Source organism: Cydia fagiglandana, chromosome 1, assembly GCF_963556715.1.
Source record: "Cydia fagiglandana chromosome 1, ilCydFagi1.1, whole genome shotgun sequence".
NCBI lineage: Eukaryota > Metazoa > Arthropoda > Insecta > Lepidoptera > Tortricidae > Cydia > Cydia fagiglandana.
In genome coordinates, this window is record NC_085932.1 from 5,237,443 (window position 1) to 5,264,129 (window position 26,687).

The following is a 26,687-nucleotide window of genomic DNA, read 5'->3' on the forward strand; positions in this document are numbered from 1 at the left end:
TGAGCCGTTAACCCAGTGTCAAATTGTACTGTTAACCATGCTAACGCCGGGTTTAACCGGTCAACCCTGGGTTAGTGGGATGGTGCAAGTAGCGGTTAGAGTGTTAGTTCAACCAACGAAATAACCGAACTGTTGGCAAAGGAACGAAAACTGAAGTGTGTGTGTGTGTGTGTGTATACGAGGATATGTTGGTCTTTCTCTTTGCAAACCCTATAATAACCCAGACGGCTTGAACGACTTTGACGTGTGACGTGTCGAAACGAAACGTCTACAATATTAGACCCTACTTATTTTCGAGCACCGACGTCCTGTAATATTTTACAAGTACGTATAAGTCCTCTCTTAAGTTAAGAGCATCAAACGAGTTCAGCGAGCGTTTGAGATTCGTCGGTAGCCCTATTGATCTTTGACAATCTTTAACATTTTCTTATGTTCATACTAACTTTTGCCCGCGACTTCATTTGCGTGGAAAAACTACCCTGTGGAAAACTACATGTTTGTTCCCCGGGCCTCAAACTATTTCATCTAAATCGTATTTCATACTAAAATTCATCTAAATCGGCTCAGCAGTTTAAACAGACAGAGATATTTTTGCATTAATAATATTACTAGATTCTGGCCACAACTTGGTCTGCGTCGAATGATGATGATGAATCTACGCTATGTCCTTTAACCAAGTAACCTTTTAAGGTTCCGTCACACGGGCGCGTTCTCCAGACGGGGCGTGAGCGCGTTGTGAGCGTTTTATAAGTATGTAAAAGCGGCGCGCCCCACTCACGCTCCGCCCGCAAAACGAGCCTGGGTGACGGAGCCTTTACTACTATGTCTACTTCCACCCCGAACAAAGAGTTAATATAATAATGGGCATTTTTTGCTCTAAGTAAGTAGTTTAATGTTTTTTGGGGAAATTTATGGAATAAGTCCTTTGTTATGTTCTTTCGGCACCGTTGCCGTTGTTGTTGTATATTGTCCGTACAATAGTCCTTTTTCAAATAAAAGGGCTTTTCCAATGAACAATGATAAAATGTATTGAGTAGAAATCAGGCCGCGTAGCCAAGATGCAGATCGCTTACGCTCCGTAGCGATCGAAACGCAACTGTCACTGTCGCACTAATATAGATGAGTGATAGAGAGACATTATACTTTTCGTTGTCGAAGCGATAGCGATTGTAACCTTGGCTACGCCGGCTGCATAATATATATTTACTTACCTACTTTAAAATATATTTACTAATTCTACTATGACAGAATTAAATACATGTATGCCGTATGGTGTTTTCTATTCATCTTTATTAAATACTTATCTACTGTAAAAAATAAGGTATTTCGTTACACACTTTCCAGGATCTTTTCAGAAACTTTTTTGTTCCTTCTTTCATGGTAACCCCTAATACTGAGCTCAGTAATAACTAAGTCTAATAAAATAACTCCCGATAATAGTTACTATGTTCAAAGCTAGTAGCAATGAAACTAGGTTAATTAACCATACAAACGTTTATTTTTAAGGAAATATATATTCAATTAAAATGTACCTATTCTATTATTACTTCCAAAGTCGATTTAGGAGATGGCGATGACCTCAATATTTAATTGCAAAGAAAAATGCTTATTAATTTAAATGTATTCCAAATAAAAAAAATACAAATGAATCGACAATTAACATTTAACTATTATTTTAAAAGTTAAATCTTATTTATATTGAGTAGGTACCACTAGAAAACACAAAATTAAACAACTTGATGACAAAGTATAAAAGGGAAACCACAGGGAAACGGATCTTCTACGAATTTTGCCTTTGTATGTTTTATAAATACCCGTCCAAAAGGCAAAGGTCAGCACTTTTCATTTCAAATATGTCTTGAGTTGGATGTGGGAAGGTATAAAAAGGCACGTGAAGGTGACAAATGATCCCTTTTATGTCACACAACACAATATAATACATATATTATGTTTATTATGCAAAACACATATGATATTTTATTTTAGTTAGAATCTCAATAAGTAGTTGTTTCAAAAGAACGATTTTACACTCGAACTTGTAAGTAGGTATATAATAATTTATAGGTAATCTATATACTACAGCTACATTATGACCAAAACCTGGCCAAGTACTACAAGTCAAACTCGCGCCTCAAGGGTTCCTTATCGTACATTTTTTTAATAAATTATAAAAACAATATACTTATTTGATATTATCAAAATGAGCCCTTTCCTTTAATATATATCACACACGATAGCACGATACAGTTTGCATTTTTTTTTTCAACCCGTAGTTTCGAAGCAAATAGGTTGTGACAGACGGACAGATAGACGCACGAGTGAGTATGAGGAAGGGTAAAGTTTATTTCCATTTGAAGTACTTACGTAACCGTAAAAATATAATATTACTTGATAGTCCTGGTCAAGACGGAACAGGGAGCCTACCGCGAAAACCTAAATTCGCAAATTGCGGGGAATTATTAACCTTAGTACATTTATGAAATTGCATAATATTGTAGTTACATCACTAGGTAGCGGCTACGACGTAGCGCTACGAGGATATGCTACATGTAACTCATGCAAGTGATGCAAATCTTTTACCGCAGTCAACAACTAGCATTCGGCTCGATTCGGAAAATTAATTAGATTTCTACTAGACTTCAACAAGTTACGATATGGATAATTTAAAGATATTTGTAAGATAGATATGTCAAATTTGACGTTTCCGCGATTCTGGAGGTCCTCTTGAACGATTTCGACAAGTTATGGCTTAGATATCCAAGTCACATCTAGTCGATATCTAATGTAGATCTAGTTGATCTCTAAATCATCTCTAGACCTTGTGATTATCTCGAAATCCGAATAGGCCTGATTAAATAAAACTTATAAATCAATAAGTTTTTGGCAACAATTTTATTATTGTTACAAGCTTTTATCGCTGACTGTACTTTTCTCTCCACAGGCAATTAATACTCATCAAGACAATTCTAAAGACCCCAAACACAGTTATCTCGGCATCAGTGGAAAGGCAGCCTAAAAGCGACATTTAGTATGTAAACGTCACATTAAATAAATACCTATTGATGTTAACATATCGAACGCTATTTAGTGTAGTAAATAAAGGTAGTGTACCCCGCAATAATTCCTCAGCCAGAAAAAACTTTACAGCATGATAAAGTATCAATAAATAAAAAGTATTGTATAAATTTCCAAAGAATAATAATAATAGGATTTAAGTAAATGCCTAAAGTCTTAAATGGTTAATATCTTTTCACGGAAAAATGCTCCGTTTAAACTTTCTTCTCCGGACATAATCATGTAACGTATTGCAACAATATATGAAATATCAAAAAAAATATCCCCGCAGAAATACCAATGTTAACAAAATATATTTTTTTGGCGTGGCTTGGACCGGAAAATTGCTCAGTCTTATTTTTTCACTGGAATGCCATTTTATTGCCGATTTATACCTACAAATTGAAAATCTAAAAAAGTTACCATGTAACTATACTTTTTTTCAGAAATTGTCTTTTTACTCGCTGTGGAAAATTTCTCTATCCATTTTATTTATTGAATTAAGTTCACAGTTTTCTTCCCATTCAACTATAAAACATCCAAAAAAATAAAGAGCGTATTAAAAACTAAACATATCGGGAGCAGTGTATAGGGAGCGGGGTGTACAAGGGATGATATTTCTTTTGGATATTTTGGATATAAGTATATACGTGACTACATAAGTATATATTTAAAAAGAAATCAGGCTGAGAAATTTTCCACTTTCAGTTTTTAATAGTTCTCAAATACATAAACTTGGATATGCATTTTGTTTTGGATTTTCTTACCCACTACGCCAAATTATATTCTAAGATCATATAAGAAGGAAAAAATGGCAGAGCAATTTGCCGATGAAAATGAGAGTCAAAAAAGGAATTATCATAAAAAAAATATTCTCATGTTTGACAAAAGTTTTAGATTTTTTTCTAGTATCACATACTGATACAAATAACTTATTTAGTAATATAATTTTGGACTGAGGAATTACTCGGTTCAATATATAAACAGATTTGTATTTTTACGTATAAATACCTAACTTAGGAGTGTTTTTTTTTGGATATTTGTATGTTAGTTTCGGCTCATACTATACAATAACCAAGCAAAATTTCATCAACTGAGAAATTAATGCATGGGTCACCATACAACAACTTGCTTCATTTACTACACTAATTTACGAGTAGAATGTGTAATTTAATCAATTTGATCTTACAATGATTCGACCTTGACGATTGCTTACGCTGATTGCACGCATTAACCGTAAGGTGTCAAGGTAGTATCATCATAAGTTTTATACATACATAATATGTAAAATTGAATAAATTTTATACATTGTATCATAACTAAATCCAGATTTTAACAAATATTGTAAAATCAGAATAGAGCTCACAGACTCCGTTGGTTGGGCCACCTTGAGAGAATGGAGGAAGATCGGATCGTGAAAAGAGCATACCTGGGCCACCCAGTAGGAAGATGTCCTATCGGACGTCAGGTAATTGTTTATTATTTAAGTTGACAATTGTACCTTAACAGCAGAGCTAAAGCCACAGCGGCACAAATTGGGAGACAGTAATACTTATACATAGGGTACACAAGTATTTACATAACATTATATAATACTACTTATAGGCATCTCTCGCTCTATCACTCTCTTACACTCAATCATCAGTCGTCCAATTGCACTTACAAACAAATCACACTCCGGGTGTGCCTCGAGCACGGAGTTGAGCAGAGCGAGCGCGCGCGCGACCGGCGCCTGCACGTGCGCCCGCGTGCGCGCGGTGCCCTCCGCCAGCAGCGGGTGGCGCCGCCCAAGAGTGTACTGGTCAGGGCTCGGAACCGGTATTGATATACCGGTTAATATCGTTCATAAACCGTTATATTATTTCGTTCATTAATAAACCGGTTAATTGATGGAACGCGAACTTTAAAATTTAGTTCTCTCTTCTAACCGGTTAGTTGAGAGAACGAAATGTTTTCGTTCTCGAGGAACGATATAAGTAATACCGGTTAATCTCAGCCGTCTACAATATTAATACATTACCCGGCTACCCGCTCTAAGTACTCGATCTCGATGTTCACTTGACGGTGCTGCTTGCTGACTGAATTGTTTATTTTTTATACTTTTTGGGCGTGTGAGTTTTGACTGTTGGTGTTGGTGGTGCTTTGTTACATTTAAAACGGATTCACAAAGTTGTAAATATGTTCCGGACAGTTAACCATTTTTCAATGAAGAAGAGACCGATAATTTCGATTCTGACAACTGTAAGTAAAATAAGTGGGTACACATTTTTTTTGATAATCCTAGTCTGAAAGGATATAACGCTCTGAATTGTATTAGCAGCTTCTCCTCCTCTCCTCCTTGCATTTTGTATGCAAATAAAAAAGAATATTAAATGTTGGTGGACGTCATTAAGCAAACAATGCTGACACGCTGGCGTGCAAATTATTTATTGTCTATAGATATTCATTTTGAATTTTGTTAATCCTTTTATATGACCAATTAGGATAGATTTATATTATAAATTCCAGACGTTCCATTGAAAAGAAAAATGGAAGATCATTTTGTGACCCAAAGACGGACATGTACCGTAAACAAACGAATTTTAAACATGGGGCCACTTTTAGGGGGTCAATGAGAAAATTAAAAAATAAAAAAGTTCAAACTAAATCGTGTTGATATCGACGTCCGAAAGCAAACACGTAGTAACCCACAAAAACCAAATTGTTCACCAGAGACGAAAAACTATTCGAGTTTTGAAAAAAAATCATAACTACGTTGTTTATTAACATAACTAACTCAAAATTGGATGAAACACTCAAACTTCTTTTGAAAAATTCATTTAAATAAATTTAGCCGCAAGTTGTTACAAGACCATATTTTGTGGGTTACTACGTTTTGATCTTTTTTACACAGTGCGCAAACTCGTAGTAAATGCCAGTACCAAATGTATGGGATAGCATTTCCTTAAAATTTGTATGGATAGAAAAAACGCGGAATCCTCCTGAATATCCGTAATAAAGTCGTAAACGTTGTGGTTTAGAAATTTTGGGTGAACAAAATGCTGTAACAGTATTTTTTTCTTTTTGTAAGCAATTTAGAATGCATTAAATGTATTGCCAACAATTTTACCAAACCCTTAAATGACTTTAATGGCATCTTAAAGTAAACTGCACGACATTTCTAATGTATACTTATAAAATGTGAAGATGTTTTCGGGATTCCTAAACGAACATAACACATCTATTATGATGATTTGAACTATTAAAATCAATATAAGCATTCTTAAGACCAAACAAAACACATAACTTTTGTTTAATTTTCTAGAACATAATTAAATCTTATAATGTTATTGTAGAACCAACTAAAAAATAAGAAGTCCACTTTGGAAAAGACATAACGTAATGGGAGATCAAAATCTAACCAAGTATAACAACGACGTTTGATTAAAAAAGTGGTTTCTACATCCTCTTATAAAATAAAATTCCACTTTAGACAAAACAAACTTTCATCAGATACCATAAGACCAAATTTTATTTAAGTCTCATAAAACCATAAAATCGATACACACACCGTAAATATTGCAATTTTACATGCTTACAATAGAAAAAAAAACTTCCTTTCTTAAATAAAAATAATCACTTTATCCAAAATCTCCGTAATATTTTACTTGATTACAAACACGTCGACTCACTTTCACCCCCCGAACCACACTGAGCAACGGCGCAAACGTTCAAGTAATGGCCGCGATAGCCGCGTTAAAACGATAAGGCGCAGAAGTTTAAACCTTACACCCTACAACAGTGAAGTAATTATTATGTGGTTAGTTTTACTTGATCCTTGTAAACGTAGTAAAAGACATGTCTCTCATATTTTAATAGTGTGTGAATTTGTGTTAAACCACTACTCGACTAAACATTATTTTATTTCCCACCAAATAGCGTAACTGCAAGACATTCACATTCATGAGCGGCAAACACGTAGTAACCTACACTTGCGTCAGACCAACGGAGGTTGTAAATGACAAAAGTATAAATTATATGGAATTAAAAATGAAAAAATGATTTAAATTATTGAGTTTTTTTGCTATTTACTGCGTGTTTGCTGAGTACATTTCAAGAAAAACGAGAACTTTTTGTGTTCCTATTTTCCCCATTATTCATCGTATTGGCACGTGGATTCGACCTATCGACGCAGAAAAAATTGGAGATTCCAAAAATGCAATAAAAATTTTTTTGACCTTCTGTGGATTACTACGTGTTTGCTTTCGGGCGTCGATATGTATTAAATAAAAGAGCTCATTGTGAAAATTTATAATTTTAGGATACACATTTTAGAAATGTGCAGTCAAGCGTGAGTCGGACTTAATTACTTCGTTTTTGATCCGACCCTACGGGTTTTTCACTCACGTTTCACATAAAAATACATTGTTAAAAATTGTGTAATGTTACATTTCTAATGTACGAACGGAACCCTTTCAACGCGAGTCTGACTCGCACTTGGCCGGTTTTTTTTTAATTTTCAAGCAGATGGGCTAATTGATGGTGGCAAATATAAAACTGATTCGTTTTCTAGTATAAATAAATAATTGGTTGGTTTTAATAAATAATATAAATAATTAATAATACCTTCTTCTATAATCATTCTAAAGCTGCTATAAAAAAAATATTAAATTGAAATTATAAAATAAAACATCGGAAACTATTTATTAACAAACAGGAAAAAACATGTAACAAACATACACTAATTAATTAATAAGTAGAAAAGTAATAAAAAAACAATAAACAAAAAAAACATATTTCGGCGCACACAGCGTACTGTAGGACGCAAAATGATTCCTACGCAGCGATACGCTTCGCTTTTTCGAGGAAAGCACTGATATTCTGGTTCCGGTTGGTCCGGTTACAAATAATAATACTCATTTTATCTTGCTGCGACGTTTTCAATTTAACCGGTTTATTTCGTTCCTCAAGAACGAAACGAGAACGTAATTGGTGTAAACCGTTATTTCAAAAGAACAGTTCTTTAACCGGTAACCGCAAACGGAAACGAAATCCATTTCGTTCCCGGGCAAATGAACGAAACCGGTTTGAGCGTTGAGAACGGTTTCCGAGCCCTGGTACTGGTTATGTATGGTAATATCGCTGGTGCGACATGGTGGAGGCGGATCTGCGCGAACTTCGAGTCAACAATAATTGGCGCATCGCACAGGACCGAGAAAAGTGGCGCTGTCTTGCGTTGGTGGCCAAGTTTCATTTTGGGTTGCTCAGCCAACGGAGTTAGTGTATAAAATCAGAATACAGCTTGTAGGAGTTTTATGGATGGCACAAGAGTTAATGAGTAGGTAAACAGTAGCATGTTACTTTCCTTATAATTGCGCCGTGGGACTCACAAACGTGTCCTTGCAAACGTGGCTCTACGTTTGCAATTAGTTATCTATGTTTACCTTAACATCGGTACTAATTAAAATAATTGTTTACGTCGTTTATCACGCCATATTCGCAAGGTAAACGCGCCCCTGCCTGAGGGAGGAGAGGCTAGTATGTTTGTAATACAAGTACAACAAGTTATTCGATCTGGATGTCTTCAACTAGCCCATCCCATCTCCCACTATTGCGCCATCTCATTTAGTTGTCAAATTCGAAGCACGAAATTGTCTTAGATTTTACACATCTTAGTCAGTCAATGTATCTTTGGGACTATGGACCCACCGAAATTCAACCAGAGTACGATGTTGTCTATGAGACAGTAAAATTTATTTCGCGAGTTTCAAATTTAGGTCCGTTATACAAGTGTTCAGCATACACAAAATAATAAAAAAACTTTGTATTTCTAGTTATGAATAGTCTGATCTGGTCGAGATTGAGGGCAAACGTGTCTCCAGCATCCCGAAGTGGCCATAAATACCGTGAGACCACGACCTGATTCATCCGTGTATTCCCATAGCACAAGTGCAGACCAATCCAGTAAGCGAACTAGAACCAAGTCACCGCCAAGTTTGAAACTCCCGAGCGTTTATAGTGAGGATTGCACGAACAATCTACGTCAGACTGACTGACGTAACTCAGAAGTAGTTAACTTCCCATATACGAGTATGTACATCCAAACTTACCGATTAAAGGGGCCCACTGATTAACAGTCCGCCGGACTGCCTATCAGTTAGAACAAAATTTTGACCGTTCCGAACAACTGACAGGCCGATACCGTCCGGCGGACTGTTAGTGGGCCCCTTAAAAATGGTTGGCCGGGCCGGTGATTCTGAGCCTTCTGAGCAGTCAACTCGCCCGTTCGATTGAAACGCGGCCCGTGCCCCGTCTGGGGCAGTAGAGATTAAGCTAAAACGCCCGCTTACGGGTATGATGTACTTTTTGGTATGGGCTTAAAACTAGCTTTCTGGTAAAACTAGATCTCTATCAGAATTATTTTTATTGACCAGCACTCAAAGGTGTAAATGCCGTAATTTTTAATATAATAAAAATGTAAGTACCTATTAGAGTCTGTGCGGAAAGGGTTGTACAATGTATGAGTTCCCTTACATTCCACGACTCATTTCTTTCCGCACAGATTCTAAATCCATCGTCTTTATAAAATTTATGAACCAACTATCTAAATCAATAAAAAAACATCACCTTACTCCTGTGGGCACATTTAAAGGGGCCCACTGATTACCAGTCCGCCGGACGATATCAGCCTGTCAGTTGACCGCAAAAGGCCACACACTAACAGTTTTCTGTCAGTTTTCGGCCTGACGACTTACACGAACTGATCGTGTGTGGCCGCCTGACGATTCCAGTCAGCGCCGACAGATATCCGCCGGACAGTCCGTGGCCTCGAGTCCAGTCAAACACACATCATGAGGTAGCCGGCCGGCGATCGACACACGTAACAGCATTAGTAAATTCTATTTTATTCCTAATACTTAAGAGTTCATAGTCCCTAATAAGCAATATAAGTATACGACTTTTTGTCTTCGAACATCACGGATCCAATACTTAATTCTTTGAGGCTGATATTTGCTTGTAATTTCATACACAATTTACGGCCAGTAGACCTTATTAATCTTAAATACGGTAGGGCTTCTGTCAAATTGAAATAAAATTATTCCGAATGTGCAAACTACGTCACCAGATGTCAGTATAAAATTTATACAATTTTAAGGCCTGAATACAACAATGCGAAGGTTGCATGTATCTAGTTTGTCAAGACTTTTCTTTATTTATCATGTTGTTACCTCGCAACTGTTGTTTACTGTCAGTCAAAAATAAATGTCGTAAAGAGAATTATAACATAAACCTTATTTTTTCTCTATTAATTTTAAATGTGACATATTGTATTTGCGTGGCTTATATATTCGAAAATACAGACATGATTATTGATTGCTGGAAGTGTAACCGAGAAAAAAAGGAGCAAGCATTCAAAGATTCAAATAGGGAAATTAGCCTCCCAATATTACCTAAAACACTGGTTAAAATTTTAATAGTTCTCAAGATAACGCCGGGAGGTATACCATCGTTGGCGTTCACGGCAGCTTGCAATGAAAAGACTAGCTATGAAAAATACCTTTATAAGAAAATCGAAAACATAATATCACAATTCTGATTTTTTTCATGACTGACATTCTGCAAAAATTGTGCGATTTGATTCTATAAAGTACGCTATAAAGACACGTGGTAGGAACACTAGCGCAAGTATGGAGATACCTCACCTAACCTAACCGAAGTACCTGCTTAGACAAGAGATAAGATCTATGCCTGAAATTCTTCAGCTACAAGTTGGATCCGAATTATGACAACATTAATTCATTCCGTTTTAAGTTAAAAGAATATCTGGAGCAAACTGTGTTCGGCGTTACAGAGCGTGGCGTGGCGATATTACCTACCTGCAATTCTCCTACTATGTGACTATTATTACAAAAAAAGGATATGGAGTTAGAAGCTGCAAGCGGTGGATTCAACCTACTTTTACTTACACCGGCTCTTATTTAGGTGCTATCTTTGTATACCAAATTGAAAGAAATTAAAATACTTTACTGTTATGTTTTTGTTTTATTCATTCTACTCTTTAAAACCTTTTCTACATAATATCAGGTCCACTTGGGCGGTTTACGAGTGATTTTTTTGTTTGATACCTTGTAATAGATTTTTATAATTTACAAGAAATCAAACAAAAAAATTACGTACATCACCAGATATAGTAATCCACTTCGTCACCTTTTTCTGGTAGTATTTCGTTTCTGTAACGGTCTGGCGCCCCCTACGCAGAGTTTCGCGTAATTGATAACTTTCGTCCTTCTCAGATTTGAAAGTCAGGTAATAAAAGCTTGTAAAATAGTTTCTGGTTGGGCCAGTAATTGACTGGTAAAGAATAACTTAAAACATTAAGTCCTCCTTTTGTACCTTTAACTTGTTTTGTGCAATAAAGTATAAAATAATGAAATAAATAAATATTTAAAGTACATCCTATTTTACTAGTAGAAATAATAAATAGGACCAAACAATGGGACTGTTACAATTATAGAGTAGGTAACTACTTTATGCAATCTGTTTAATTACGGAGGCAAACATAAGAAAAACATCATAATCAAATTTCATGTAACTAATAAAATAACTAAAAAAGTTTCATAATTTCAATTATAGAGGACCTTTGGTTCCAAAGGACCAGAACCAGAGCTTTGGTTGCAACTATTGAGGTTTTCCATTTATCCAAGTAACCAATTAACCAGGTTTCACTGTAGTAGTAAAATATAGGTTTACATTTTTTGCCTTATTACAAAGGAATAAGGTCCAAAAGTGTAAACATTATCTTTGACGTCGACAGTCCATTTTGAGGAAAAAATTAAACTAGTTGAAAAACACGAAACTGAAGGCTCTCGACTGACAACAGATGACGGCCAACAGGCCACCCGCCGGCTATCTGATAATGTGTGTGTAAATTGGCCTGCAGGCCACGGACTGTCCGGCAGATATCTGTCGACGCTGACCGGAATCGACGAGCCGTAGTCCTCGAATAGCCGTCAGTCCAAAATCTGAAATAGAACTGTTAATGTGTGGCCTGCTGCGGTTAACTGACAGGCTAACATCGTCCGGCGAACTGTCAATTTGTAGGGATCTGTCAAAATTATATCAGACTATTGCCGGCAGGCGGCCGTACGGTGGGAAAATGACGACTCGTCTGTAGTCGCAGAGGTGGCAGCAGACCATTGCCGGCCGGCAATAATCGCTTATGTTTGTGGACGTTATTGGTCTAGGACGGCAGGTCGTCCGATAAGGCCAGAGACTGCAGGCGGACTGGTAATCAGTGGGCCCCTTAACTATAAAGCATTTATAATTTTATCTAATTTATAGTCGTGATGATCGTGAAATGTACAAAAAAGGGAAGATTGAATAAGGAAAATGAACGGTTTTCCCATTTAAGGCAAAAAAGGTGAGCTAGAAAGCCAAGGAAGCGTATTTTTTCTGACTACGGCAAACTAATAGGAAGGGATTTTGGTAAATAGGAGCATACTACATATGTATGTAGGTTGGATCCGTTTGTATCTGGTAATTAGTAGTTAAGGGCGACTACACTTTTTACTTGTTGAATAATACCAAAAATGATGAAAAAAGTAAACTCGCAGTGTAGTTAGTTAACTTACTAATTATATAATTTAAATGTAGGTACTTAGGTAGGGCTTCCGAGAAAAGTTCGTTAAGTGGTTGCCGCAACAACAAAGCTTCACAATTAAAAGCGCTAAGCCCTAAGGTCATACAAGCTCAAGGGCAACATGTTATGAAAGTCCTGGTGGGTCTTACGTAAAAAACGTTTTGTAAGATTTAATTATCGATATTCGTAGTAATTAGGAGTAGGAGTGAAGAGCATAAATTAATGAGATTAAAAGGAAATATTATCGGTGTCTTACTAACTACTACTAAGGGCCAGTTGCACCAACCACATTTGACAGACTGATCATCGTAAGCCGGCGCGCCCCGCGCCTTTACTATGAAACTTTCCATACATAAAAATTTAGCGAACTCTTTAACGTTCGTAACAGTTTGGTGCAACCGACCCTAACTTCAGTGTAAAAAGTAACTATGGACCGACGCATTTGATGTTTGCGTAAATGCCGGCGCCGAACAAGAATACAGTTGCGTTGTCACAGACTTTTACACACCAACGATCATTTCAAATAAGACACGCTAACCCGGTAAGTAGTACCGAGCTTCTAACAATGGCGAATTGGCGATGTATGCAGCTCGGGTGCGGCCGACCCACCCGTCGCCTCGCGCACCCCACACGATTGCCCTGACTAGACGGCTTCGTCGAATGACTGTATTGTTTTATAGACTGTGCTAACTTTAAGGTTCTTTAGGATTCCAACAGTGCCCTGTTACTAAGCTCCGACTACATACAGTCAAATAAATTAATTTCCTACCCATTCTATGCTTCGACAAGGTCCGAAATGGCTCGGAAATTAAATTCTTTGATCGTACAATAAACATGATTTTTTTTCAGTGTTTTATTCGGTTTCGTAGGTAATTCAAAAGGAAAAATGTAATTCTTACATAAACATGAGTGAGTGAGTCTGTTTTTCTCTGCGGCCTTTCATGGCAAATTTGCTCCGAAACTACTGGACCGATTGAATTGAATTTTTGTACACATATGTATAAAAGTGACCCAAATACGAACATGTGTAAACGATTTTTTAATATCAGGAAGTTAGCGAATTTAAAAATAGTTCTGAAAAATACATATGTCGTGTGACAAATCGAATGAAAGGTATTTTTTAGATTAATCATTTTGCAGTTGTTTAAAAAAAATAGGCAGTGTGTTGATAAATTCCTTGGGACTCAGCCTTTTGCTCTTGAGAACCATTTATAGTCCTCGAGGAAATGGTAGCAACATTTTATTTATGAAAAAGAAGTTTTTAGATGTGATAACGCTTATGTTCAGCATGTACACACGTTAAGCAAATTGTACCCAGCGGCGGCTAAATTGCTGTTATCAAGCAATTAACACGTCAGAGGCGTGGACAAAGCCAGAAATTAAGAACTTCCCGTCCCGTCCAGCAAAATCTCATTCCGTTTTAATTTCCTAGCATACCCGTTCCATACATCTTTTTATTTACTATAGCCTTACCAAGAGCGGATGATCGCGCATGTTTATAAGCTAGGCTCGGATCGGCGTGGACTCAGCAGCAAGCACCATTCAGTAGCTAACATACTCTTCAATGTACGCATTGAGTGACGTAAAAGTCGAAACGAGCTCGGATCGGAACCTTTATATTATTCAACGTAGAAAGGCGTGATAATGTATGAAGCGCGTGCGCTGTTAAGTCGTTTTCGAGTTAGCAGGTCTTGCTGGCCCGTCGCCTCGCGCATCGTCATCGATCGTATGCGCGCGCACCTCCGCCATTCTGCTTTCAGTACCGACCGGAGCCTCCAGTCGAATACTAAAATCGACAGAAATGTACCAAACCCGTGTTAACAGTGGCTTCTCGAAACGGAATTGATCGGTAGAAACAGGACCGTTGCGGTACAGGATCGGAAACTAAGGTCAGTGGTCTTGATCGGAGCCCGTCTCCGTGTCACGGTACGTTTCTGCTAATCTTCAGAGGCCATCACTTATCGGGATTAGGTTTCCAGTGACACCATGTTAAGCTAAAACAATTGAACCTCGGAATTGTGCATACTGACAACATCCACCTATATTTTTACGTTATATGGATGTCTTAACAGAGTATACGAACCTACATACAAGATTATATCAGTCTATACTCGATACGTTGAAATTCATCTTGACTACTTCAGGGTTTTATTGGTGCGTTTTGTTTCTGTTTACTGCACATACAAATAGGCAAATATAATATGTACTTACATTCTAAATGTAATATTTACTTGCTGCATAAACAAAGTAAAAGATTCATTTATTATTTAGGTATGACATAAAGCTCAAATTAAATTACATTTATTTTATGTAATAAGAGTGGCAGCTACTTACACCTCTGTCAGAATATTTATATCATGCCAACGTAAAAACTATTTGCGTTCCAGCAAATAAGATTCAAATTTGAATGTAGCCATACTGACCTTAAAAGCTTTATGCTACTGGAACTGATTATTGATTGAATATGACAGAAATGTTAATCATAAAGGACAAACGTGGATAAACAACAAACGGCGTAGGTTATAACAATAATAATTTACACATAAATACCCGTTTACATGATACTAGGTTCTCGTACGGATTGGGGCGAGGAATCGTATGGAAATATCGTAAGCGGTATTAAACTCTTGTTTTACACAAGCGAAATAAAAACTCACCTACAACTATGTTATGCAATAAGACTCGTAACCGTTTCTAAATGATCCAAAATAATTGTGCGGATATACTACTGTATAACGTAAGGCAAAAATGAAGAAATATTTTGGGAATCGAAAATGAACTTATATCTATTCTAAATGCGAATATAAATGAAGTTCTACGTTCGATTTCCCGAAGTAGACTTCATTAATTCAGTAAATGATTACATTATTATCTCCAATTCTGGGCTTATTTCCTGTAATTATGAAGATTTCATACCGTTTCATTTCATTAGTACATGGGTACTAACAAAAACCGAGTCGGACTCGCCCACCGAGGGTTCTGTACTTTTTAGTAGTGCAACAGATATATATAATCTGTAAGAATTTCATGAGATACAGCCTAGTGACAGACAGGCGGACAGACGGACAGCGGAGTCCTAGTAATAGGGTCCCGTTTTTGCCCTTTGGGTACGGAACCTTACAAAAATTCCCCTTTTAATATAATGAAATTATTTTATTAAATATTTTTAAATGTTTAATTATCTGCTAATTATGGATATAGAATAATAGAGATATTTGCATTGTTTTTTCGAAAGAAACTTGAAAAAATGAATGAATGAATGATGAAAAATGTTTGAAATTTTCCCGTATTTTTTCAACGCTACTCCCAACCAAATGGAATCCTAGACCACCATGAATGTCAAATAGGGTATTATACTGTATTTAAAATAAATTATTTTACACCATGCATGAAATAAAGCACCAGATAGTTATTTTTAAACACAAGTTCTATTTAATAAATCATATTGAAATATAATAAGTAGGTGAGTTGACCGTTGACCGTGACGTCACGATGTAATGTTTCGTGCGCATTTATGTGTAAATTTAATCAAGTTATTGTCTTAAATCACTTCATTAGTTCATTACACGAATTTTCGTTTTGAAAGGAAGTATAGTATTGAATATGGTTATCATAGACGCGTTATATAATATCTTAAAACATAACCCGTCATATTTTGTTAGCATGACGACATTCTGTCGTTAATTTATCGCCTTTCGAGGTGCAATATATTTTTTCTTGTTCTGCGCGCCTGTGTAAACGGGCGGCTCTTTAATGTTTATAATTTTATGGAACAACACGCGTCAAACCAGATTATTAGCATTACACATCCGTATATCTCGTCAAGAATTAATGTTCCGTAAAACCACAGTTTATATTCAGTAGTAATTTTCATTGGCTCTCTTAAGACGAAAGTGAAGGATCCGTTCGAAATCACCTTTTCATACAAACGTAATCCCCATTTACCTCTCCGGATAAAAGTATTTATTGAAAATATTTTGACACAATTACAAAATACAAATGCATTATTGCATTAATTTTTTACAGCTGTTCTTAGGTAGTTTCAATTTGTTGTATATCAACCACAGCTATGCGTTAGATTTTTTTTTCGTATTTTTAATTAAGTATTATAAAAGCTCCTAGCATTTAAAAAATTGTATGAAATCTGTTTATAGCTCCTAATTTTTACAATAGGTAATCAAAATTCCAAAAGGGTACAGCTATGGTTAAAATACATCAAATTATGTAAAAATATTTTCCACAATGTAAATATCCAGACAGGAAAATGGGGACTACGTTTGTATGGAGAAGGGGCCGTCCCTTTTCCTCTTAACGAGGCAGCTGAAGGCATCTCGCACGTGTTTATCGCGACCTTTCCGAATTACGCCTTCATACAAAGCTTAATCTATTTATAATTTTATTTTCTTCTACTCTTGTCTTATATTCGTGTGTATAAATATTTTTGATAAGTATTGCACTTATCACGGCTACACTTACCTCGCAGCCACACTTATCGGTATTGACCATATTGATCTTAGTTCCTTTGTACCGTAAATGTTAATTATATTCGTATATAAAATCTACCTAGGATCTACCCACTTAATGCCGAGCGGGGCAATGAAAACAGATTTAAAATTAAAATAACATGGATCAAAAGGCCTGATCCTATTATCATTCTTCTTGAGAACGTCGACTTTTTGTTGCTTCCAGTGTAAGTAAAACACCCAATCGATACAGATTGAACTCAAGACGAGATAAAGGTTAGGTTAGCTCAAGACGAATGTTCAAGAACAAGTTTATGAAATCATCCAAGCATACAAATGAGAAACAATATTTTAAGCATAGAACAAGATGATTCTGAATACTTATATCAAATGTTTTCAATCGGTCTGTATTTACGTAAATAAAAATGATATTGAGGATTGTGCGACTAAAAGAGTTACAAGAGAAGTCAAAACAATACTCTTTGATGTTTCATTTCCATTTTTTAAGCATTACAAGTAAAGCCAAATCGTACTTTTACGGAATCTTATGGAGCAAAACGACAAAACTTTCTTAAGAAGTTGAAGATTTTCCTCTAAGGGCCTTACGAGTATAAAACAGGTTTCATTTTGCTATAACACCCGCTAATCTCGCTTTACTTTTATAGACCTTATTCCATGGGAATAAGACATTAAATGAAAAGATATTTTTGACAGCGACAACACTGGCAAATGTCACCACGGAAAGTATTACGAGATGGACCTTTTCTTTGTTAAGTCTTATTAACGACCCAAACTCAATGGACTAACATCTTTCGCAATAGTACTTTAAGTAATACTTTTATTTATAGCCCGTTTTACTTCTGTTACGTTTGGCTCTTTTAATTGTTATAACTTCATATTTCATGAAATTTATATTGACGTACAGTCAACGAAACAACGTGCCAAAAGTATCTGTCACAGTTGTATTATTGTTCTACATATAGAGACTTATCCGGTATCCCTTATTGTTCTACCTTCTGGTATACTACTTTTGACGCATAGTCTGATCCGCTAATACTGATGATGTTGACTGTACCTACCTCTCGACTCACATATACGATTAAGTACTGAAAACTACAGAGTACTGAAATCATGTAACTATATAAAGCAAGGCCGATAAAAATAAATACATCGGACTATTAATCTTCAACCCTTACACCCACGCAATCTATATTGACTACAAACATTATGTACACAAGTGGGCCTAAGTAAAGAGTATTTATTACATTTTGTCCTTTAGTACCGTACAGGAGACCAATTCTGTTTTAATAATATGATATAGTTTTAATCTAATTTTGATTCCAACACCGTGAGCTCCAGCGGATACATGCTGTCTTCACGGTCGTGTCAAAACAATATCAAAATCATAACAAATTGTCATGTCAGAATCGGCTTCAACTTTCGGCGGCCAACTCCCTATGAAAGAATAGTGCGGTATGTAAAATAATTCAGATACTTGGGCTTTTTTGTAAACTTTTAAAGCATTTTACATGCTCTAACATAATCTTTTATTTTTCATTCATTGATACTTCAACTAAGAGTAAATGTAACCACACTAATCTGGCTAGTTTCAAACTAACTGGAGTGTTATCGGCTGGCTACGAAATACCAATCACTTAAACCGGAGACCGATATCCGATTAGACCCGACTGCCGTATTATTGGCATATCTATAGGTAGGTATATTCACCACGCCAGAGACAGTATTAGTCTACGAATTATGTATATATATAAATGTACGTACCTATATACATAAACGTATCAATATATTTGTGTACTAATTTTATTTCAATTATGCGTATCTACATATATTATGTTTTAGTTGAAGGGACTAAAAATAGCTGTAAGCATATTAAGTATATTTATTTATGCATTTAAATTCAAAGCTACTTACACTCAAATAGGCCGCGAAAGCACTTATACAAGACTTCAAAAGCGGCATTAAAGGCTGTATATAAACTTGATCTGGCACCGATTCAGAGAATCCGTCAGATGGAACGCTGCCCACGGATTATAATAAAATAGGTTCATGATTTTTTTTTTTTCAAATTACTTGTTTAACACTTTCGTTCAAAAATAGACCAATTTGTCAGCCGGATGGCCAGGGCTTAGTATGATTTTAGTGCTCCGTACAAAACGTTGTACTCAGAGCTTCGGTCTTACAAATGAGTTAGTTATTTTTATTGTGCGTGACTGAATACCTACCCTAATAATGAAAATTGCCCAGATATAACCGATCAATTTAACTAAAAAAATTTAGGTATTAGTACGTAAAATGTGCCAAATGGATCCAAACATTTTTAGTGCCCAAGTGTTTGCTGTATTTCAATCTAAAGCAACCTATAAAAAAGTATTGGACGTTAATATAGACCGACAGGAAATTGTAGAAATTAAAAAGTGGTAACAACGTAGTGTCGTCCCTTTCAAATCAATCTAAGAAAACGGGACGACCACTATGATGTTGTCACTTTTTAATTTCTACAATTTCTTGTCGGTCTATAAATTATGGACTTATCATGGATTAAATATAACTCTGTCTTAGTCGAATTGACTGGAAATTTTATCGATTGATAAAAAATTGTAGCATAAATGGTGAATTTTATTATATCAAAACTTGTGAATACCGAACGTTGTGAAGAGTAGAACCTAATCTTGCATTTAAGCTCCCTTGGCCTACGCACTCTGTATAGTATAGTAGCTGATGTTAACTGAACCCCAAACGACCCATTCCGGTCGAATAAAGAAAGCCTTCCGCATGGCTAAATGCATTGAATACGAATTTCGCAAACAAAACTGACATTTAATTCCGTAGGCGTTAAACATCTCGAAATTGTATTTTGTATGTATTTAGATAATAGGTGGATAGTAGGTGTATTTAGATAATAGGTTAGGATGCCCGATGAGGGTCGCCTCGTTGCGGATCCTCAATGCACTTTTATTTGTCACAAATGTGGGCGACTGTGCCGTTCAAGGATCGGGTTATATAGCCACGAGCGACGCTGTCGCTAGTTAATATGTAAGTCATAGATGCTGCCTAAATCATCTGTAAAGATGCACAAGGCCTAATGATGAGATAATAGGTACCCAGCACAGTGGTACAGGATATGCGCAGTCACAGTCAATGAAGTGTTCTTAGCCACTTTGTGCCGACAGCCTATTCCCGTAAAAACGCGTTTTATTTCGTGTATTCCATTTTTTCATTACTATTCTTCTAAGACCGACCTGACCTAGTGACGACCGATCTGGCCTAATGGGTAGTGCCTCTGCCTGTGAAGCCGATGGTCCTGGGTTCGAATCCCAGTAAGGGCATTTATTTGTGTGATGAACACTAATATTTGTTCCCGAGTCATGGGTGTTTTCTATGTATATAAGTATGCATTTATCTATATAAGTATGTATATCGTCGCCTAGCGCCCATAGTACAAGCTTTGCTTAGTTTGGGGCTAGGTTGATCTGTGTAAGATGTCCCCAATATTTATTTTTATTTATTTATTTTATTTAAGAAGCATTTTCTGATATTTTGACACCTAAAAACAATAACTCCGTTCGCATACTTACCTACACACATTTTGGCGCGCCGTTAACGCTAACCGATCCCAGCACCACTTAGTACCTAATTATTATTAACAATAAAGTCACAACATTCATCCCCACAATATAACTATAGGTAGGTCATAATATTTGATAGAATTAAATTAAATTGTTTATACGACAACGGTTTCACTCACTTGAATTTTTAGTCGCTATTGGCGACATGTTTCGGGCCCGTCGGGGGTCCTTCCTCAGGCTCGAGTGCTACGACCGACCGAGACCGACCGACCTACCGAGTACCGAGTGACCGTTGTCGTATAAACAATTTAAAATATGTCTGTCATGATTTTTTAGTAATTATATCAAAAAGTGTAAGCAAATGTGAGTTTTAGTTGGCAACTTTCTTAAAATACCTGAATTTAATATTAGGGTAATGGGTAATGTTTAATGACTTACCTGACAACACTTGAGTTATCAAGTGGTAGGGGTAAGCGGGAATTAAACGGACGGTTGTTCAGACTCGTTCACTTGGATTGGGGAGGTCAAAGAGACGACATCTTGATGGTAACGGGTGAGAAAAGTTAAAGAGGCACCACCATTTTATAATTAGAGTAATCATAGATAAATTCATAATATTTCAGAAGTGTTAACGTACCACTAACCCACAATAGGATTTTAAGATTCGATCGGTAGAATAAAAACGTAAGTTGTCTTTATTTCAATAGTAGGTACCTAAGTACCTACATAATGGATTGATTTTATGAACCTCAAGTGGTTTATGTGTTTCGAATGCAGTTTTGTAGCTGTAAGAAGCTTAGACTTTTGTTACATTGTTGCTTTGTAGTGTTGTTTTAAATTATCAAGATAATTTAAAGCTAAAAAAAAATATAAAGTCGTTTTATTATCCATGAGTGCTTAGTTGTATAATCGGCGAAACATCAAACAACAAAGTAAAATTTTACATCAATTCATTGTAAAAGTATTGAATTTAGTTTGGTTTGTTTTAATGAATGCAGGTAACCTACGTTTTGCCAACGACGGTAAAATAGCTATATTTAATTATATACTCGTAGATGGATGAATAATTAGAGTATTTGACCTAGGTACGTGTTCTTTGCAAAAGTATTTGGAATATAACCATAATTTTCGATATCACTTAAATGGTACAATTATTTTAGTCGGTTGCTATTACGACATCTACCTACAGTGAAATTATAATTATTGTAGTATTAAAGCGGCAGTCTTTAGATTTTGGAATGAGTTCATAAGTTGATAGTTACGTACCCGTCGATTTAATGGCTATTTAGCACAGATTATTGTTTTATATGTACCTATTATCTATAAATGATCAAAATTATTGTCCTTAAATTGCAACGTCGTGAGAAAATTGATACATTTATGAGTAGATAGGTACATATTTGAAATGCCTATTATTTTGATCTTTTTATATTTTATGATTACAGATTGATGTGTGGACTTGTGCTGGTGGTCAGTGATCGGAAATTTGTGCTATTGAATTATGTCTTATTTATTTCATAAAACATAGGACTTGTCTATCCTATCGCGGTTAATTGGGACGGAATTAGCCTTGTTTATCGAAACTGATTAACTATTTATAGTTTTTGTCCAGCAACTTTTAGTGACAACGGTACTTTGTTCCTCTCGTTTAAATCCTATTTGATTTTTTTGCCATATGCAAACTAATAATATTTTATGATGTATACAATATAATCATTATAATTTAAATGAGTACCGTAGTATTGTGTGATGCAGTGTATTTATGAAATAAATATGAGATTAGTAAGATAACAATAGCACAGGGGTCCTGATACTTTTGATCGACGTTAATATGAGCTTGGGTCACAGGGAGGAGTCATTTGTGTATGACGTGTTGGCGTCATTTGTATGACATGAAGGTATCATTTGTGTATGACGTGTTGGCGTCATTTGTATGACATGGAGGTGTCATTTGTGTATGACGTGTTGGCGTCATTTGTATGACATGGAGGTGTCATTTGTGTATGACATGGAGGTGTCATTTGTGTATGACATGGAGGTGTCATTTGTGTATGACGTGTTGGCGTCATTTGTATGACATGGAGGTGTCATTTGTGTATGACATGGAGGTGTCATTTGTGTATGACATGTTGGCGTCATTTGTATGACATGGAGGTGTCATTTGTGTATGACGTGTTGGCGTCATTTGTATGACATGGAGGTGTCATTTGTGTATGACATGGAGGTGTCATTTGTGTATGACATGGAGGTGTCATTTGTGTATGACGTGTTGGCGTCATTTGTATGACATGGAGGTGTCATTTGTGTATGACATGGAGGTGTCATTTGTGTATGACATGGAGGTGTCATTTATGTATGACATGGAGGTGTCATTTGTGTATGACATGGAGGTGTCATTTGTGTATGACATGGAGGTGTCATTTGTGTATGACATGGAGGTGTCATTTGTGTATGACATGGAGGTGTCATTTGTGTATGACATGGAGGTGTCATTTGTGTATGACGTGTTGGCGTCATTTGTATGACATGGAGGTGTCATTTGTGTATGACATGGAGGTGTCATTTGTGTATGACGTGTTGGCGTCATTTGTGTGTGACGTGGAGGCGTCATTAATGTGACATGGATTTGTCATTTGTGTGACCTGGATTTCATTTGTGTGACGTGGTAGCGTCACTGATGTTGTTTTGTATGACGTGGAGACGTCATTGGAACTGGTTTTTTTTTTTTTTTTTTTGACGTTGGGGCGTCATTGAGTTTAAGTTTTATATGACACGAATGTGCGTCATTTCTACTACATGCGTCTGATGAAAATGACCTTTTATTTAGATTTGAAAATTTAGAGATGTTTGGAACAAGTAATACATAGTATAGCGCGAGTGTATGTTAATGAAGTTCAGCATATCTGCCGGACCTAAAAGTACTTAAAAAAAAACTGATGTAAGGATCTGACAAGCTAATGTTTATCGTTTAATGCAGATCATGTTAAAATGTTTATAGTGGTAAAAAAAAAGTAGGCATCGATATCGTGAGAGTGCAACGGATTTATGTCCTACTAGCGACAGCTCCACAGATTTTTTATTATAATCCTGGTAGCTCTTGTTGTGTGTTTTTGTGATAACAAGTATTTTGAATCTATGTAAGACCGAGTCTGGGCGGTTGTAAAGACATGAAAATGGTGTATTGCACGTGGTTATGCTACATACCTTATAATTTCAATTAGATAAAAGGATTTAAGAAAAAAGTTCATGCAGAAATGTATGAAGAATTGTAAAAACTCGTTTTTTTAAACCTGACCATGCTATGAATTTATGAGTAGTATTTAACGAGACTCAAAATGAGATTTTTTTTTGTATATACACCAATCATCAACTCAATCAATTAATTAATCAATTATGAAACATTTGAGTACCTACATTTCAAGTATTTTAAATATTTCACGGATACGTGTATTATTTCGATCGGGTTGCGCAGTAAATGTTAATGTTTTATTCCTCTTTTAAAATGTCGACGTGGTTAATAAGAGACACTGCAAATAGTTTCAACATAATGAACAAATTAAAATAACATTAACAACAGTATGGGAAGAAGTATGGGAAAGGAAAGAAGTTAATGACAAGTGAAACTTTACCAACCATATGACTTTTCATTGAATGATGTCATTGTTTAAAAACGGATATTAAATACTTATTTTACGGGATTTCTACTAGGTACTAGGGGTGTTTACTATATGGTTGACATAGACATAGACATTTATTCATAATACTTTAAATATTACATGTCAGGCATTATTCAGTTTTTATATAACATTAAAATGCATTAAATTATTCAATTAAATTACATACAATTGTTGGGTAGGTAAAAAAAAAAAATCTTTGATGTCATAGAAAGAGTAATCTAGAAGCAATTTTCTTATTTAAAAAAATATTTATTTGGTTACCCACGTTCTTTATCTCCGCTGGGAGTTTATTGTATATTCTTGGTCCTACATGTGACATGAATTTAGATGACTTGGTCAGTCTAATAGGATGAGTGCGGAGTTGATTTTTTTTGAGCCTGTCTTGTGCGAGTGATCTTTTTGAACGGAAATGTAGTTAAGTTTTCATTAACGTGTTTTGCAAAGTCATAAATGTATTGAGAAGGAAGTGTAAGAATTCTGTTTATTTTAAAATGATCATGTCCTGGAGTACGAGGTGGAACAAACGAGATACGAGAAACGTTGAAAGCATCAAAGGAAGTTGATATCGGTTTTGACCTGCTAAAATAGGAGTGAGGGGTCAGGGTGCCTGAGAATTATTTAATGAACTTATGTGTGTGTTTGAATTTGAGATGGAAATTTAATGAGTATATTATGCTTGTGGGCAATATGTGTGATATTGATATATTTAGATGTCATTCATAATTGTTTATATCGTCATTATTTTTAAAAACGTTTATACGTGAAATCGTGAATTGATTGAGTACACTGGGTGAAATTCGAATGTACGTAAACAAAATTTCGTAATTTTGTGATTTGATTTACTATCTCTATTAAGTTTATTTAAACTTATTTGATTTCCTTTTGAAGGAAAGATGTCGTGATTACATGTAATTTTTTTTTTTTCAAGTAAACACCATATGCCATACTAAAATTTAAGGGTAAAAAATACATGATATATAGGTATTATGTTCACTTTTTAATTTGGTGGTCATATAAATTTTGGTTTTTACCTCATCGGGTTTTCCTAATGAATATATTTTGACCATGAAATGAATTGAATAAAATAATATCTGTGTTTAATATTAAATACGATGATCTTCTTGAAGCTATAGTTGACTAATTGATGTCAGAAAACTGTTTGGTTTAGAATTTTTCACACTAACCCAATTGGCAATAACTTATTATATACCTAAATTAAATTAGTATATATACATGCAATAAGTGAGTGGTAGATATTTAAAACCCATTTTAATGAACTATGAAGCAGTAAATGTTCAAAAACTATAACGATACTCTAGTAATAAGTATACATTTTTTTTTAACATTACGAAATATTCGTTTCAAAATTAGTAGTGATAATGAATGTAATTTTTTTTCTCTTCTTATACTGTATGCAGTTGCTTCTAATCAGAATTTTAGAAGATTTTTAAGTTGTGGTACTACCTATGGAAACCTAAGGAACATTTTTTTTAGTATCTGTTCCGCACCAGCTTTGGTACCTATACATACAAGGTTATTCTGATCTTTGTGAAGTTTGATACGATTATAGCTTTATAGCTAGCAGGATTATCAAATTGAGAGAGTTACCTATATGCAAGTGACTTGCATGTAAGTATTAGTGATGATCTCGATGACGATAAGGTGCGTTCGAGTTTGGTGTCATCTAGGGGTTGGGCTTGATTTCCTCTCTTACAAAATAGTATTTAGGTATCGTTAAATGCTATCTCGAAATATTTTGGAATAAAAATGTACTTTCTCTATAGTTGAAAGTTTCATGCGAGTTTATTTTTGAAACCTAGAAAATCCAAATGGTAAAAAAAAAAGCTCTAGTAAATTAGATATCAATGTCAAAAGGATTATTAGTTCTAGTTGTTTGTACGTCTATATGAAGAATACCTATTTAGGGTTATATACATTTACAATTTTGATTACGATGATGTCACGATCCTCAGTATTGAGGGACCGACTGAAGAAGAAGACATTTAAAAATCACGTTATAAAGCGAAAATAGGATGCGAAATTGTAGAAATGGCTTGAATTAGTGAAGAAGTTTAGAGCTACAGCCTCTAAATACGTAATAATATGTTTGAAGCATAGAAATAATTAAGTGATTCTCAAGAAAGTGGCATCGAAAGGTTAACGTTAATGAAAAAAAAAAATGTATTTTATTAGAGTGAAAATATGTTTTACTACTTCAAGTACCCAAAATTTTCTAAAGGGAATGGAAAATAAAGAAGTTATTAATAAATTAAGTACATGTATAGTC

At 35.4% G+C, this 26,687-nt stretch overlaps 1 protein-coding gene across 4 annotated transcripts in view; it reads left to right on the forward strand.

Moving 5' to 3' along the window:
- The first annotated feature begins 14,404 nt into the window (after positions 1 to 14,404).
- LOC134679701 (synaptotagmin 1) overlaps positions 14,405 to 26,687 on the forward strand; it is a 35,391-nt gene continuing 23,108 nt past the window's right edge. For all 4 annotated transcript variants that reach the window (XM_063538646.1, XM_063538659.1, XM_063538652.1 and 1 more), the window contains exon 1: positions 14,405 to 14,562. The gene's annotated coding sequence lies outside the window, so the exon portion shown is untranslated. The remainder of the gene's footprint in view (positions 14,563 to 26,687) is intronic.